The sequence below is a fragment of the Felis catus genome, chromosome A1 (assembly GCF_018350175.1).
Source record: "Felis catus isolate Fca126 chromosome A1, F.catus_Fca126_mat1.0, whole genome shotgun sequence".
NCBI classification, from domain to species: Eukaryota; Metazoa; Chordata; class Mammalia; order Carnivora; family Felidae; genus Felis; species Felis catus.
The window spans coordinates 19,222,501-19,240,144 of record NC_058368.1 but is presented as its reverse complement, the minus strand read 5'-3'; the positions used below and the strand labels follow the sequence as shown (position 1 = coordinate 19,240,144).

General features: G+C 40.2%; 1 protein-coding gene across 1 annotated transcript in view; it reads left to right on the top strand.

Moving 5' to 3' along the window:
- LOC101096867 (phosphatidylinositol 3,4,5-trisphosphate 3-phosphatase TPTE2) overlaps positions 1–17,644 on the top strand; it is a 206,431-nt gene that overhangs the window by 15,809 nt on the left and 172,978 nt on the right. The window contains exon 4 of the mRNA XM_045052406.1: positions 3,858–3,930. The gene's annotated coding sequence lies outside the window, so the exon portion shown is untranslated. The remainder of the gene's footprint in view (positions 1–3,857; positions 3,931–17,644) is intronic.

Genomic DNA, 17,644 nt, shown 5'->3' with positions numbered 1-17,644 from the left:
AGAATCCGAAGCAGGCTCCAGGCTCCAAGCTGTCTGCACAGAGCCCAATGTGGGGCTCGAACTCACCAACTGTGAGATCATGACCTGAGCCCAAGTCGAATGCTTAACCAGCTGAGCCACCCAGGCGCCCCAGTATACTTTAAGTGCAAGGATGGGTAAATACATGAACATTCTATAGAGAATACTTTAATATTTTTGTTTTGGTGCTTGAAAGGATAAATCTTTCAGATATGTGGACTAACCCGGTCAGGGATTAAAGCCACTCCCTGCTAGAGCCAGGACTGGTGGCAGAGGAGCCACCTTTGAGTAGATGACTACTGTGAAATAGGTGAGTGGAGTTCTACACGAAAAGGGGTCATGTAATCCCAACAAGTACTGACTTAACACGATTACCACCAACATGTAATTTCATTACTGCTGTAACAATGCTGAGTAATTCTGAAAACATGTGCTTTCCTTGGGGCATATGGTTGTGAGCACTCCATAGGGTAAGGCCCATGAAAAGTCTTGCTAGTTTTTCTGAAAGTGAATCATTCTAAATGGGCTTCTAGCAAGTTTTCTGGGTGATTTCTACTCTCCAGAGATTTGACTGCAAAAATTTTCCAGGAAATTTTAAAAAACAAACTCAACTTCCTATGACAGTTAGAAACTGTACCACGTGGGGTGGAGTATTAAAATCGCTTGTTGGGGGCACCTGGCTGTCTCGGTCAGTAGAGCATGCAACTCTTGATCTTGGGGTTGTAAGTTCCAGCCTCATGTTGAGTGTAGAGACTATTTAAAATAAAATCTTAAACAAACAACAACAACAACAAAATACTTGTTTTTTGCATTGAAGGAGAAACTTAATGAGTGGAACTTCGAAATGAGAGCAAAAAGTGGATAAATAAAGAGGATGAAAATTTCTGATTGTCAGCAGCTAAAGAAAACTTTGCCGAACCTGGAAATCACCATGAAAAGGCGATCTCTTCTAGTTTGAGGCATTGTATCCTTGAGCTCAGATTCATGCCTGAATTAGAAGCCGTGTATCTGCAGGGATAAAGGGCCCACAGGAGAATGAGAACAGGGAGGCGGATACTGTTGGAAAAAGAGAGCATGGAATGTCCGTAGTGGTCAAGAGAAATGCATCTGTGGGTGTGTGGGAGGGTGTCGAGGGAAATGAACTCTGCCAAGCTGATTTATTTTTTAACTGCCAAAGCATTCCTGGGACACTCTCCCTAGATGCTAGGATTAGAGAGGTGGCGAGTTTCAACAATATGCTTCTCCATTACAAGTACAAGCATTTTTTTTCCCCAGATGTATTGTTAATTCTAAAAAGACAATGATGACATTCAAGAAACTTTGAAGCAAAATGACTCCTCATGATTCCACTATTCTTTAATAACTGAAAACAAAACAAAACAAAACAAACCTCTAACTGGTTTAGGTTTTCTTCTAGACCAGAATTCTCTTTCTTAGTAATTCTTTTGGGCCAGTAAGTTACCTCTTGGCATAACTAGGAAAGCAGCTCCTTACCCCTAACAAGCTGGGAACAATTCTCCAGTGCTGTATAATTTTGCCTTAAATTGGAAGCTTGAGGGGCGCCTGGGTGGCGCAGTCGGTTAAGCATCCGACTTCAGCCAGGTCACGATCTCGCGGTCCGTGAGTTTGAGCCCCGCGTCGGGCTCTGGGCTGATGGCTCGGAGCCTGGAGCCTGTTTCCGATTCTGTGTCTCCCTCTCTCTCTGCCCCTCCCCCGTTCATGCTCTGTCTCTCTGTCCCAAAAATAAATAAACGTTGAAAAAAAAAATTAAAAAAAAATAAATAAATTGGAAGCTTGAACTGAAGAGATAGATGACCTACAATGATCATTTCGTGACTGTTTTCAGGATTCTTCCTTTCAGCAACTGATCATCAATGGTCATTTGATCTGCAGAAGGAAGGGAAGGCAGACTGCAACTCTATAGTTCTCTAGAATGGGCTTGGGGACCATCCATCCTAAGTTCCTGTTTAGTAAGGAAAATGAGGCCCAGGAAGGTCATGGAACTAATAAAGGTTTGGAGCAGATATTTGAACTAAGCTCTTAAAAATTAGAACTTCTAATTTTAAATAACTTTAGATTTATAGAAAAGTTTTAAAAGTAGCACCTGGAGTTCAAGTATACCCTTCATCCAGCTTCCCTGAATGGTAACAATTATACAACCACAGTTTGATTATCGAAACCAGAAAAGTAGCATTGTTATAGTACTATTAATTAAACTCAAACCTTATTTGAATTTCATCAGTTTTCCCTCTGGTGTCTTTTTGTCTACCATTCTGGGATTGAATCCAGAATCTCATACTGCATTTAGTTGTTATGTCTGCTCAGTTTCTTCCAATCTGGGAGAGTTTCTCGGTCTTTGCCTTCCATGACCTTGACACTTTTGGAGAGTACTGGTCAAGTATTCTGTAGAATACCCCTCATTGGGGTCTGTCTGATGTTTTCCTACAATTAGACTGAGGCTATATGTTTTTGGTAAGACTACCACAGAGTTGAAATGTCCTTCTCAGTGCATCTTTTCAGAAAGCACACACTGTTGTTATGTCTTCTTACTGGTGATGTTAACCTTGGTCACTTGGTCGAGGCGGTGTCTCCACTGTCGGCTTATAATTTTTTCCCTTTGTAATTGATAAATAACCTGGAGGAGATGCATGGAGACTATGCTCATATCTTGTTTTTCCTCAGACTTCCACTCACAGATTTTCGTATATCTATCGGATAGATCTCGCCTGCAACAAATATTCTTGTGATGCTCACCTACTAGTAACTTTGTAGAGTAGTTATATTGATATGTATGAACTTGTGGATATTTATTTTATTCTGTAGGTTATACTGTCATTATTTTGTTGCCCAAATCGCTCCACCTTTGGCCATTGGGAACTCCTTTAGATTGGCTCCTGCATCGTTTATCATGCCTTATCATCGTGGGGTTGCTGTTTTCAGTCTTTCCTTATTTTCAGACACAAGGTTTTCCAGGCTCAATTAGATTTCTCCCACCCCAGCCCTAGAATCAGGCACTCCTCCAAGGACACTCATGAACCAAGACCTTTTGATATAAACCTCTTAGGTTATGTCTATTTTAAAGCGTTTATTTATCTAGGGGCGCCTGGGTGGCTCAGTCGGTTAGGCATCCGACTTTGGCTCAGGTCATGATCTCACGGCTCATGAGTTCGAGTCCCATATCGGGCTCTGTGCTGACAGCTCAGAGCCTGCTCCAGATCCTCTGTCTCCCTCTCTCTCTCTGTCCCTCCCCAGCTTGGGTTCTCCCTCTCAAAAGTAAATAAGCATTTTTTAAAAAACAGTGTAGTATTGGTTTCAGGAGTAGAACCCAGTGATTCATCACTTGCATATAACACCCAGGGCTCCTCCCAGCAAGTGCCTTCTTAAACAATGTGACTTGAGCCCTTTATAAGCGTTCCTGGAAATATAGTGTAAAGGTAGGTGGAGTGTGTCCTTGCTGAGCTTGTCCTAGTCAGCCTGCATTGCCTGCAGTGAGTCCCAATCTTTCTTTGTCCGCTCTACTCGTACTGCTGGGATGAGGCAGTAGGCAGATGAGAAGATACAGGAGTGGATTTGAGTGTGAATAAGGGTACAGCTGTAGGCAGAGATGCTGTGGACACAGACGAAGATATGGAGAAGGAGGCTGGGAGAATCTCAATAGGACTCAAATATACACATCTAAATTCTTTCTGCTTACCACTATGAAAATTAGAAATCACACAAGTTTCATAAGCGAGTCAGAATTTAGAAAGTTTCATTTTTCTCCGGCCTTTGATCCACTGTGTCCGTAGGGAAGGTGCTCCTCGTGAGTTCAGCTCTCCTCCCTTTCTCTCCCTCTCAAGGTGCCCCCAGCAGATGTCTGAGCTGATTTATGGGGTCATGGCAATCTGCTTCTCGCAGTCACACCCTCACTGGGTATGTATCATTATCCTCTGTGTTAGGGGTGGATGCAGTTAAACATATGGATGTGAAGTGAAAACAGAGCTGGGTTCACAGTGGAAATTAAAAGACTGAAAACAGAAACTACCGAAAACAGAAATTCCAGATTTCTAATCTTTTGTATAAAATAATAGAACTGAAAAAAACACTTAGAAAATCATTCCAAACAGGTCAGTATGCATCAAGATTTAAATACCTGCAGGAAAGCTCACCTTCTATTCCAGGATGGAAGAACACTTAAGGGTAACAAGCAGAATTTCTTGGGGTTTGTTATCTGTGCAAGATGGCTCTTCTGCTGTAGGAGCAATCATTTCGTGTGTTTGTTTTTGTCATTTTCTACAAATGACACTATACTTTTTCTATGTACATGTCCCTGTGTCTCTGTGGGTTTGAATGTGTATGGTGTATGTGGGGTGTGTGTGTGTGTGCGTGTGTGTGTGTGAAAGAGAGAGATGTGACATACTAGTTTCTTACTTTTACAGGAAATTTAATACATGTCAGCACAACTCTGAGACTGACTCACTTGGCAGGAAGAATAGGTTCACACGCCAGAGCAAACAAAACGGAGATCTCCAGGAGAGGGAAAGGGTGGGGGGAGGCAGCTTACGATTTAAGATATGAGTAAAGGTGCGCTATTAAAATTATTTTCCATTTCTCACACTCATGTTGAATTTTTATCCTGACCTCCGGAGCACTTGTCTTCAACTGTCCAGGAAACTCCTCCCCCCGGCTCTGAGGCTCACAATCATCTAGGCATGAAGTCCAACCTCTTCTGCCTCCTCCAGATTTATCCATTTTTCTCCTCCTTTATCCCCATGGGTACCCACGTGATTCAGGCCTTCACCAAGTTTTGTCTGGACTATAGCTTTCATCTTCTTTTCATCTTCCATTGTCTCTGAATCATTCGTTCCTTAGCACACATCCCAGGCCTCTCTTCTGAGGCAGTAAGAGCCATTTGTTCTTTATTTCACCTCTGAAACTCATGTTAACCCAGTCAGTGAATCCTCCCCGGGTGTATTCTATTTGGTAGTTTGTATACTTAATCTGCCCTACTTGACCAAGCCTGTGAACTCCATGTGGGCTGGGATGGTCTCCTTCTTGTGTCTATATCCTCAATGCCTAGCACTGTTGGGCACAGTAGATGCTTGGTAAGTGCTTGGCCAGTGAATGAAAGTCATGAACAAATGGATGGGTGAATAAACGAAGGAGTCTACTTGGTTCCCTGATGAGCCATTATTAACCAGTAAACTATTCATTGTCAAATCCCAGCAAATGTTTCTCTTTGGGGCTGATAATTCATTCTATAGAAGATTAAACCCTTTAAGATGACACCTTATAAGTTATAGTTTCTCATCTACAAATATTTTCTTGGGGCGCCTGGGTGGCTCAGTCGGTTGGGCGGCTGACTACAGCTCAGGTCATGATCTCGTGGTCTGTGAGTTCAAGCCCCGCATTGGGCTCTGTGCTGACAGCTCAGAGCCTGGGGCCTGCTTCCGATTCTGTGCTTCCCTCTCTCTGCCCCTTTCCTGCTTGGTCTCTCTCTCTCTCAAAAATAATAAACATTAAAAAAATTTACAAATATTGATATCAGGAGTTATTTTTCCTTTCTGAAGTGTTTGCAATATGCCTCATATCTCCATCTAGTGAAGCAAATTGGGAATACAGCAATTAAAATGTCTCTCAGTGTAAGAACCACAACTATGAAAAATCATTGATGGAATATTATCCTTCCTTCTCCAGGTTCAAAAATCTCCCATTGTGACTCCTTTGTATTTTCCAGAGTTCAGCAAGTTTTTCTTGCCCAAATGACCTATTTCTAAATATCTGGACAGCGTTAATGTCGCTGAAAAATAATGTGGATGTATGAAAAACATTTACAATTAGCCTTTCACCATCTTTATTTTTTTATGTTTGTTTGTTTGTTTGTTTGTTTAGAGAGGGAGAGAGAGAGTGTCTGATCAGGGGAGGGGCAGAGAGAGAGAGAGAGAGAGAGAGAGAGAGAGAATCCCAAGCAGGCTCTGCACCATCAGCACAGAATCTTACACGGGGCTCAAACTCACGAAACATGAGATCACAACCTGAGCCAAATCAAGAGCTGGCCGCTTAACAGACTAAGCCACCCAGGCACCTATTTTTCACCATTTTTAAATCAAAGAGCCATTGATATTTATTAACATGGAATGTTATTTAGATATTTTATAGAATAACATTTGTATAAATTATGCAAACAGTTAACGGTTAAGTCAACTAGTACTTATTGTGTGTTTTTGAGTAATCATGATGTGCTTCAAGGTAAATATTATTTCATAATGATACCCATTTTTTTTTAATTTTTTTTTTCAACGTTTATTTATTTTTGGGACAGAGAGAGACAGAGCATGAACGGGGGAGGGGCAGAGAGAGAGGGAGACACAGAATCGGAAACAGGCTCCAGGCTCTGAGCCATCAGCCCAGAGCCCGACGCGGGGCTCGAACTCACGGACCGCGAGATCGTGACCTGGCTGAAGTCGGACGCTTAACCGACTGCACCACCCAGGCGCCCCATGATACCCATTTTTATAAAGCTAAAATTAAACATAACAAAATAATCTTTGTCACCTAGCTATCTTTCTATCTAGACTATAAAGAAAAGCAAGGGGGTTATGAACATAATGGTCAGATAGGTGGTACCCTCTATAAAAAGGCAAGAGGAATGGATCAAGGAGGAACCTCCAGTAGCTTCCCCAGGATGAGAAATGTTTTCATTCTGTGTGAAGTCCTGGGTTTATGGATGTTTATTTTATTGTTATGCTTCCTGACTTAAATGAATATTCATTGATCTAGTAATACTACTTTTGAGAATACCTCCTATGGAAACGAAACACCAACATATAAGGATATGCATTAAAAAGGGAGAAAGAAGAAAGAAAAGCTAAGGGGAACCCGGGTAGCTCAGTCGGTTAAGCGTCTGACTTCAGCTCGTGTCATGATCTCACAGTTTGTGAGTTCGAGCCCCACGTTGGGCTTGTGTGCTGACAGCTCAGAGCCCGGAGCCTGCTTTGGATTCTGTGTCTTCCACTCTCTCTCTGCCGCTCCCCCACTTGGGCGCGTGCACACGTGCTCTCTCTCAAAAATAAATGAATGAAAAACATTTAAAAACAGAAAAAAAAATAACAAAGAAATGAATACAGTTACTACATGAGGTCTGTATATACTCCTGTACTCTTATCTAAGTGTGATACTTAATGGTTTTTCATAAAGGCAAAATTTAATGATAACTATTAAGAGCATTATCATACAATATACTTCAATAAAAATTATGTTTAAAAATTTTTTAACTTCAAGCAGTGGTATGACTTAAACATTGTTTGATATGAATAGATACATATACATAAACATAATGTGTATTATATTGCTAAAAGAATCTTGAATATGACAGAGTGGAGAAAGTCTGGTAGCAAACAAAAGAGGTAAATGAATTACAATGCTTTTATATGGGGATTCAAGAAACTTAAAGTTTAATATCATCCTTGCTCTATATTTTAAAAATGCAATGTCCTATAGTATTTCCTCCAGCCTATCACTTTAGTATGAACTGGTAACTGTTCCCCCAACAACATTTTATATAAAGAATGAATGTCCCAAATCAAATGTGAGTATTTCTATTCATCAGTTTTTTGGGGTTGGTTTCTATTAATAGTGACACAAATAAATAATGGTATTATGGTCATGAATCTAATATTTGCAGCTAGATGAATAATTACATGACTCATTAAATTATAAAGGAAAAACAGTTGTATTTCTATATGCTAGCAAGAAACCATTGAGGGGTGCCCGGCTGATTCAGTCGAGGGAACCATGTGATTTTTGATCCTGGGGTTGTGGGTTCGAGCCCCATGTTGGGTGTAGAGATTACTTAAAATAAAATCTTTAAAAAAAGAACTATTGAGAAATGAAATAAAAATTACCACTTGCAATATTATCAAATACATAAACCTGTTTAAGACACAAACCTATATAAATTGAGGTATGTCATGTTGATGGAGTGGAAGATTCAATTTGTTAATCTCTCCAAATTGGTCTCTGGATTGAACACAATTGCAATAATATCCAAGTGGCACTTTTTGTAGAAAATCATAAGCTGGTTCTAAAATTAATGTGGAAATGCAAAGCACTAAGATTAGCCAAAACAATCTCAAAAAAGAAGAAAAGAGCTAGAAGATTATACTATTTAAGACTTCCTATAATCAAGACAGTGTGGTATTGGCATATTAATAGACAAAGAAGCCAATGGAACAGAATAGAGTCCAGAAAGAGACCCATATATATAGATATAGATAGATAATTTTTGCCAATGGTGCTAAAGCAATTTAATGGGGGAAAAAAGTCTTTAAAACAAATGGTGCTATTGAAAGTGGATAAACATATGTAAAAGGAAAAAAATGAAACTTGAGGCCTACCTTACACTGTACACAAAAATAAATTTGGGGCACCTGGGTGGCTCAGTAGGTTGAGCATCCGACTTCAGCTCAGGTCACGATCTCACAGTTTGTGAGTTCAAGCCCCGTGTCGGGCTCTGTGCTGACAGCTCGGAGCCTGGACCCTGCTTCGGATTCTTTGTCTCCCTCTCTCTCTGTCCCTCCCCTGCTCATGCTCTGTCTCTCTCTGTCTCAAAAATAAATAAAAATATTTTTTTAAAAATCTAAATAAATAAATACATAAATAAATAAATTTGAGATGGTACATGTATCTAAGCCAATGTTTCTCAACCTTTTTTCATTATTACCTCATCCCTTTAGAAGGCTTTTAAAACATATTTCTTCCCTAATTACTCCCCACAGTGGCCAAAATAAAAAAGAATAGACTATTTTAGGGGTGCCTGGGGGGCTCAGTTGGTTAAGCATCAGACTTTGGCTCAGCTCATGATCTCATGGTTCGTGGGGTCAAGCCCTGCATCGGGCTCTGTGCTGACAGCTCAGTGCCTGGAGCCTCTTCAGATTCTGTGTCTCCCTCTCTCTCTGCCCCTCCCTCACTCACACTCTGTCTCTCTCTGTCTCTAAAAAATGAATAAATGTTAAAAAAAAATTTTTTTTAAAGACTATTTTAGTTCAGATTCTCACAGAAGTGAGCCCTGGAACAAGATTTAAAACGCCAGTTGGGGAGTGGGAAAAGGTGAGGAGGAACGCAAAGCAGGGCAACAGATAAAGGATCTATCATCAAGCAAGTTGTCACTCTTGCCAACTGGGGCTTAACCCTACTGGGGAACTCCAAGGGCAAGTGTAGAAGAAGGAAAGGGGCCTCGAAGCATGATAATATTGGGTGTCTTATAGGAAATGCAGGTATGGAGCCAGATTTAATTTTCGTTTGGAAAAAAATTAATGGGATGATTTTTGCATCTCAATGTTGTGGAGCAAATGTATGTTTTTTAAAAAAAATTATCATCCAGGGGTGCCCGGGTGGCTCAGCCGGTTGGGCGTCTGGCTTCGGCTCGGGTCATGATCTCACAGTTCGTGGGTTTGAGCCCCACGTCGGGCTCTGTGCTGACAGCTCAGAGCCTGGAGCCTGCTTTGGATCCCATGTCTCCTTCTCTCTCTCTGCTTCTCCCCCACTCACGCTCTGTCTCTCTCAAAAATAAATAAACATTAAAAAAAATTAAAAAAAATTATCATCCATTTAATCTTACAACTCTATGTATTGTTCATCCCCTTTGACAGAAAAAGAAACTGAAGTACAGAAAAGTTAATATTCATTTAGCAAGTTAGTTCAGAAGCAGGAGCCAGGGATGGAGAACCTTCTGGTATTATGAGGAATAATCTGGGTGTAAGAGATTTAAATACAATTCGGTGGCCTCTATACAAAAGAGAATATATTGACTTGTGTCACTGAAAAGTCTGGATAAGGACTGGCTTTACACAGCAGGGTTGTTAAGCTTGTCAGGATCTTCAGTTTATCAACCTTTCCACCGACACCTTTGATCATCAGCAACTTCTTGTCTTAATTTTCTCCGTCTGTGGTAGATTTCAAGGTTTATCACTTACCAGACATCACCTCCATCATGCCCCTTTCATCATTCCCACCTGGCAAAATCCCAACTCCGATTCTTCCAGATCCGCCCTCTAAGAAGTGGTTCAGCTCTATTTGATAAAAGCACACCCACCAGGACACTGGTGCTACCATAAGCTCATGGTCACAACTAGTAACCTGTGCCAACACCACGTGAAAATCATTCACCCCCTACCTCATTTACTACATTGATGTTAACTACCTTCAAGGTGCTAGGCACTGTTTTTAGCCCCTGTGAACCCAGCACAAAGCTTCCTGCCTCTGGAACTCACATCATCCTCTCCTTAGTCACTTCCTCCTCCATCCTACTCAAGACCATTTCAAATATTCTCCACTTTCCTCAAATTTTTGTTCCCCGAGTAGATGGGCTGGAGCACCCACTTCACAGAAGAATCATAAACCATCAGATGGGAGCTTTTCATCAACAAACCATCAATGAGACTCACATGCCAGCCCTTTCCTCTTTACTTCCTTATATTGTGAAAGTGGTGGCCCTCTGGGAGACCTTTCTTATCCCTTCCTTTCTCCATCACACTGTTGTAACTTTCAGCTTGGTTCTCTGTCTTGCCCACTCACTGCCTGCCCCCTGCACCTGGCGCTCCTGGCCCTCAATGACCGGGAGAGTTTGTAAACCACAGGAGGGATCTCTGGAAGGAGGGCCTCCCCTAGCACGTCCTGGGGCGGGGCCAATGCCAGGATCCCTGCCTTATAGGCGCCCTCCTCTAGCTTCATGGTGGAGGTTTTCACAGACTTCCCTTGAGCGTACTGATCAGCACCACTGTCACTTCCACGACACAAGAATTGGGCATGTAACCTCCCAGATCAGAGTCAGGCAGGCTTTCTGGATGCCTGAGGGTCCTATCAGCCTTCACCATCTGGAGGTGTTTGTTGTCACTGGAGCCCTTGGGGGCTCTTGCTCTTCCAGGCCTCAGCAGATGCTCCAAAGCCTGCCCAGGGGCGGGAGCCCTTGGGTGTGGACCCCCAACGCTGGAATCCCAGGGACATAGGGAAATAAGGTAATAATAATATTGACTACTGTTTGTAGAACCCTCCTGGGCTTGGGTGAGCTGGGAACCTAAGGCCAAGATTTCATCTGTCGGTTAATACAAATGTGGTGAGACAGAGAACAAACCGGAGAGGTGCTTTAGACAGTACCAGAGTGGAGGGCTTGGCCTGTGGCTTTGCTGCTGTTGCCACATGGTGTTGGGGAACAGCCTCCTCCCACCGTGAGGGAAGTCAGGACTGGTCAGAAGGAAGCTGGGACCTCAGCCTTTGCCCCAGCCCCCCTTTGAGGGGTCCTATCCCGAACTTTCTTTGCAGGATGCATAACCAGAATGTGGAGGATCCATGTCAGGGCACAGTCCTGCTGGAGCTTGCTTCCAGGAAAGCTGATCTTCCGTGAATCTCCCTGGTGCCCAGTGAGGCCCCAGGTTTAAGACCAGAGACAAGGCTATGAACCCTGCAGACTTCAGGACTATGTCTCCTGTGGCTGTGATGACATTGGCAGCAGACAGGACTGGGGGTCGGGGGACCAACTGTGTACAAAGGCAGGAAATCAGAGGCCAGTGCCCTCGTTCTTCATTGGATGCATTCCGCACTTACGGAGGGCCTACCGTGCATCAGACATGGTATTGGGTAGGATGTGTTGCTGTGTTTGTCTCTCCTGGGGGTAGATGGAAATGATGTGTGTTTTTGTTTTTAGAAGCTTTTACTGAGATAGAACTCATACCCTATGATCCACCCTTTTAAAGTATGCAGTTCAATGGATTTTAGTATAGAGTTCCACATCATCATCACTCCAGAAACACCATGACTATTACTTATCTTCCCTAATCCTCCTCCCCTCTCTCCACCTCAGACCTAGGCAACCTCTAATCTACTTTCTGTCTCTATTGGGGCACCTGGGTGGCTCAGTCGGTTGAGTGTCTGACTTTGGCTCAGGTCATCATCTCGGTTCATTGAGTTCGAGCCCTGCGTCGGGCTCTGTGCTGACGGCTCAGAGCCTGGAGCCTGCTTCAGATTCTGTGTCTCACTCTTTCTCTGCCCCTATCCTGCTCATGCTCTCTCTCTCTCTCTCTCTCTCTCTCTCTCTCTCTCAAAAATAAACATTGAAAAAAAATTAAAAATAAATACTTTCTGTCTCTATAGACATGCCTATTCTGGGCATTTCCTATACGTGGAATCTGACAACTTGTTGTCTTTTATGTATGGTTTCCTTCATGTAGCATGATGTTTTCAAGGTTCACCCAACTTGTAGCATATGTCAGTACTCCATTCCCTTTTATTGCTGAATAATATTACATTGTTTGGATATCCCATATTTAAAATAATCATTCATCAGTTGATCAACATTTGGACTGTTTCTACTTTTTGGCTATTAGGATTTTGCTATGAACATTCACATACAAGTCTTTGTGTGGATATATGTTTTCATTTCTTCTGGGTATATACCTAAGAATTGCTGGGTCATATGGTGGCTCTCTGTTTAACCTTTTGAGAAACGACCAAACTGTTTTCCAAGGTGGCTGCACCATTTTACATTCCCACCAGCAACCTATGAGGGTTCCAGTTATTTCTGTCCTTATCAACACTTGTTAGTCTATCTTTATGATAGCCATCCAACTGTGCGGGGTGTTTTCTCCTTGTGGAAAAATGTGTTTTTAAGAGTTGTTTTCCCATTATAAGAATATTACAGGGAGAACTTTGAATAATTTGAAAAAATTACTTTTTTTTTGGAAAAATTACTTCTAATATATTTGTGTCTTTCCAGACTTTACTATACATCTTGTTACATTATTTATATAATACAGTTTTTGAAGTATGATTAAATGTTACTTTTTTTTTTTTACCTTTAAACACATTTATGTGAACTCTTCCTACACATTACTTAAAAGAACTGATATTCTCGGAGGTGAATATATCATATTAACCATTCTAGTTTTCTTTGACATTTAGGTAGTTTTTAATATTTTGATATTATGAGAATTGCTTTACATTTTTTTGACCTAATTGTGTCTGCTTAAAAACTGTCTTATTCTAAAAAGAATCCAGCTTCTCCTGCGTTTCAGGAAAACCCAAGGTACAACCCATAGATGCTGCTTTCTTTTTCTTCCGAGAGTCTCCTTAGGTGAGTCATCCACTCAAGCCGTTGGCTGTCAGTGTTGACTTCTCTGAGCTTCAAGCTTCAGGTGCTTGCTAAACATTCCCACCCTTGGTTTCCCACAAGTACCCCAAGCCTAAAACCTTCACAGCTGAACCCATTATCTTTCTCTACCAACTTGTTCTCCTTTCTTATTTCCAGTATCAGTAAGGAGCGCCCAGTCATCTAAGGAGGAAGCCGGGGAGCCATTTCCCCCTTCATCTTCCACATAACTAGTCATTCACAAGTTTTACAGAGTTTTTGGCTGTTATTTCTCCAGTCTGTGTCTCCTCTCAATTCTTACTACTACTCTGGGTTTTTCAGCATTCATCATCTCTCACCTAAGCGGTTGTTCCTCTTAAATTCTTTCCCTCACTATTGCTAGACAGCCTACCTAAAACAAAATGATCATGAAATGCCCTTGCTTAAAATCCTTCAGCTGACCCTGGATTGCCTACTAAAGTCTTTACTTTTTTGTTTGTTTTTATTTAAATTCCCATTAGTTGAGAGTTTTATATTAGTTCCAGGTGTACAATATAGTGATTCAACACTTCATACAACACCTGGTGCTCATCTCGACAAGTGCACTCCTTAATCCCCATCACCTATTTAACCCATCCACCACCCACCTCCCTTCTGGTAACCATCAGTTTGTTCTCTACAGTAAGAGTCTGTTTCTTGGTTTGCCACTTTCTCTTTTTTCCCCTTTCACTCATTTGCTTTGTTTCTTAAATTACACATATGAGTGAAATCATATGGTATTTGTCTTTCTCGGACTTATTTCACTTAGCATAATACTCTCTAGCTCCATCCATGTCATGGCAAAGGGCAAGATTGCATTCTTTTTTATGGCCGAGTAATAGGCTATTGTGGCGAGATATCTCTATATATATATCTGTAGCACATCTTCTTTATTCGTTCATCAATCAGTGGGCACTTGGGCTATTTCCATAATTTGGCTATTGTAGATAATGCTGCTATAAACATCAGGGTGCATGTATCCTTTTGAATTGGTATTTTTGTATTCTTTGAGTAAATACCTAGTAGTGCAATTGCTGGATTGTATGATAGTTATATTTTTAACATTTTGAGGATCTCCATACTGTTTTCCAGAGTGACTGCACCAGTTTGCATTCCCACTAATAATGCCAGGGGCTTCTCCTTTCTCCACATCCTCACCAACACCTGTTATTGCCTGAGTTGTTAATTGTAGACATTCTGACAGGTGTGAGGTGACATCTCATTGTAGTTTTGATTTGCATTTTCCTGATAAGTGATGTTGAGCATCTTTTCATGTGTCTGTTGGCCCTCTGTAGGTGGTCTTTGGAAAAATGTCTACTCATGACTTCTTCCTATTTTTAATTGTATTATTCATTTTTTTGGATGTTGAGTTGTGTCAGTTCTTTACGTATTTTGGATACTAATCCTTTATCACATATGTAATTTGCAAATATCTTTTCCCATTCCGTAGGTTGCATTTTAGTTTTGTTGATTGTTTCCTTTGCTGTGCAGAAGGTTTTTATTTTGATGTAGCCCAATAGTTTATTTTTGCTTTTGTTTCCCTTGCCTCAGGAAATATATCTAGAAAGAAGTTGCAATGGCCTATGTCAAAGAATGTACTTTTTTTTTAATTGAGGTATAGTTGGCATACAATGTTACCTTAGTTTCGGGTGTACAACATATGATTGAACAAATCTATCCCTTGTGCTATTCTCCAAAATGTAGCTACCATCTGTCCTCATACAACAAAATTACAATACCATCGACTATATTCCCTATGTTGTACCTTTTATCCCCATGACTTATTCATTCCATAACTGGAAGCCTGTCCCTCCCACTCCCCTTCAGTCATTTTGCCCATCCCCCCACTCTGGTAACCTCCCATCTGGTAACCATCAATTCGTTCTCTGTATTTATGGGTCTGTTTCTAAGATTTGTTTTTAAGATTCCACATATAAGTGAAATCATACGGTATTTGTCTATTTGTGTCTGACTTATTTCACTTAGCATAACACTCTCTGGGTTCATCCATGTTGTTATAAATGACAAGATTTCATCCTTTTTTATGCATATGTATATTATTAGCATTATTTACCATGGCCCAAATATGGAAGCAATCTAAATGTCCGTCAACAGATGAATGCATAAAGAAGAGGTGGTACATATATATATGTGTGTGTGTGTGTGTGTGTGTGTATACATACATACATATATATATGCACACACATACATATGTTTATATGTTGCTATGGCTGGTGTCAAAGAAATTACTGCCTGTGTTCTCTTCTAGGAGTTTTATGGTTTCAGGTCTCACATTTAGGTCTTTAGTCCATTTTGAGTTTATTTTTGTGTATGGTGTAATAAAGTGGCCTAGTTTCATTCTTTTGCATGTTGCTGTCCAGTTTTGCCAACACCATTTGTTGAGAAGACTGTCTTTTCTCCAGTGTATATTCTTGCTTCCTTTTTCCTAGTTTAATTGACCCTTTAAGTGTTGGCTCATTTCTCTATTCTGTTCCACTGATCTGTGTTCTATTTTTGTGCCAGTACCATACTGTTTTGATTACTACAGCTTTGTAGTGTATCTCAAAATCTGAGATTGTGGTAACTCCAGCTTTGTTGCTGTTTCTCAAGATTCTCTTGCTATTCAAGGTCTTTTGGATTCTATACACATTTTAGGATTCTTTGTTCTAGTTCTGTGAAAAATGCTGTTGGTATTTTAAGGGGGATTGCATTGAATCTATTGATTGCTTTGGGCAGTATGGACATTTTAACAAGATTAATTTTTTCAATTAGTGAGCATAGAATATCTTTCCATTTATTTATATCATCAGTTTTTTTAATCAACGTTTTATAGTTTTCAGAGTTCATGTCTTCCGTCTCCTTGGTGAAGTTTTTTACTATCTATTTATTGTTTTGGTGCAATTGTAAATGGAATTATTAATTTTCCTCGTACTTCATTATTGTACAGAAGCACAACCAATTTCTATGTATTTATTTTTGTATGCTAGTACTTTACTGTTCCTTTATTCAAAAAGTTCTTTGGTGGAGTCTAGGATTTTTTATGTATAGTATTTATGTCATCTGCAAATAGTGACAGTTTAATGTCTTCCTTACTTATTTGGATGCCTATGAATAAAAGTGGTAAGAATGAACATCCTTCTCTTGTTCTTGATCTTAGAGGAAAAGCTGTTTTTCACATCTGAGTATGATTTTTAGCTGTCGTTTTTCATATATGGCATTCATTTTTTTATTTAAAAAATTTTTATGTTTATTTTTGAGAGAGAGAGAGAGATACAGAGTGTGAGTGGATGAAGGGAAGAGAGAGGGAGATACAGAATCCGAAGCAGGCTCCAGGCTCTGAGCTGTCAGTGCAGAGCCCAACGAGGGGCTCAAACTCATGAACTGCGAGATCATGACCTGAGCTGAAGCCAGACACTTAACTGATTGAGCCACCCACGTACCCCTCATATATGGCCTTTATAATATTGAGGTATGTTTCCTCTAAACCCACTTTGTTGAGTTTTTATCATGAACAGAAGTTGGTACAGAAAAAGCATTTGACAAAATTCTATTGAGAAGACATGATTTTTATCCTTAGTTGATGTATATCATATTGATTTGTGAATATTGAACTATCCTTGCATTCCCAGAATAAATCGCACCTAATGGTGATGAATGATCTTTTTAATGTATTGCTGAATGAGGTTTGCTAATATTTTGTTGGGGATTTTTGTATCTCTATCAGAGATATTGGCCTGCAGTTTACTTTTTTATACTGTCTTAGTATGGTTTTGATATCTGGAGAATGCTCATAGACTATTTTTGGATACTTTCCTTCTTTCTATTTCTTTTTGGATATATTGAGAATAGGTATTAACTCTTGTTTAAATGTTTGGTAGAATTCACCTGTGAATTCATCTGGTCCTAGACTTTTGTTGGCTGTGAATTTTTGGATTATTGACTCAATTCCATTGCTAGTAATTGGCCTGTTCAAATTTTATATTTCTTCCTGATTTAGTTTACAAGATTATTTGTGTCTAGGAATTTATCCATTTCTTCTAGGTTGTCTAATTTGTTGGTGTATAAAGTCTGTACTTCTTAATATGGTGTATGGGACTATTTTTAAAATGTCTGCTCTTCCCTGCTCTGCATGTTATGGGAGTAATAATGTTTACCGTTTTCCCTAAAGTCTGCATGCTGTTCAATGCTTCCATGTAATTGTTTTTTTTATGATTTTTCTGTCTGGAGTTTTCTCACCACTTTCTTTCCTCCTGGCTTATTATTTACTGTCCTTCAAGTCCAAGAATCCTCTCCTTCAAAAAATCAGCTTGAAGTTCCAAAGCAGGTCAACAGCCCTTTTTCCTGTTCCAGGTAGTGTTGATGTCTTTCACTTCAAACACACTTTTAAACGTACTTCCTGAGCATAAAGTTTCTTACTTTAATACCTATAGTCTTTTGATTTTTTTCTTCTTATAATTTCTATTGACTTCTGTTCATGAGGGTGTGATT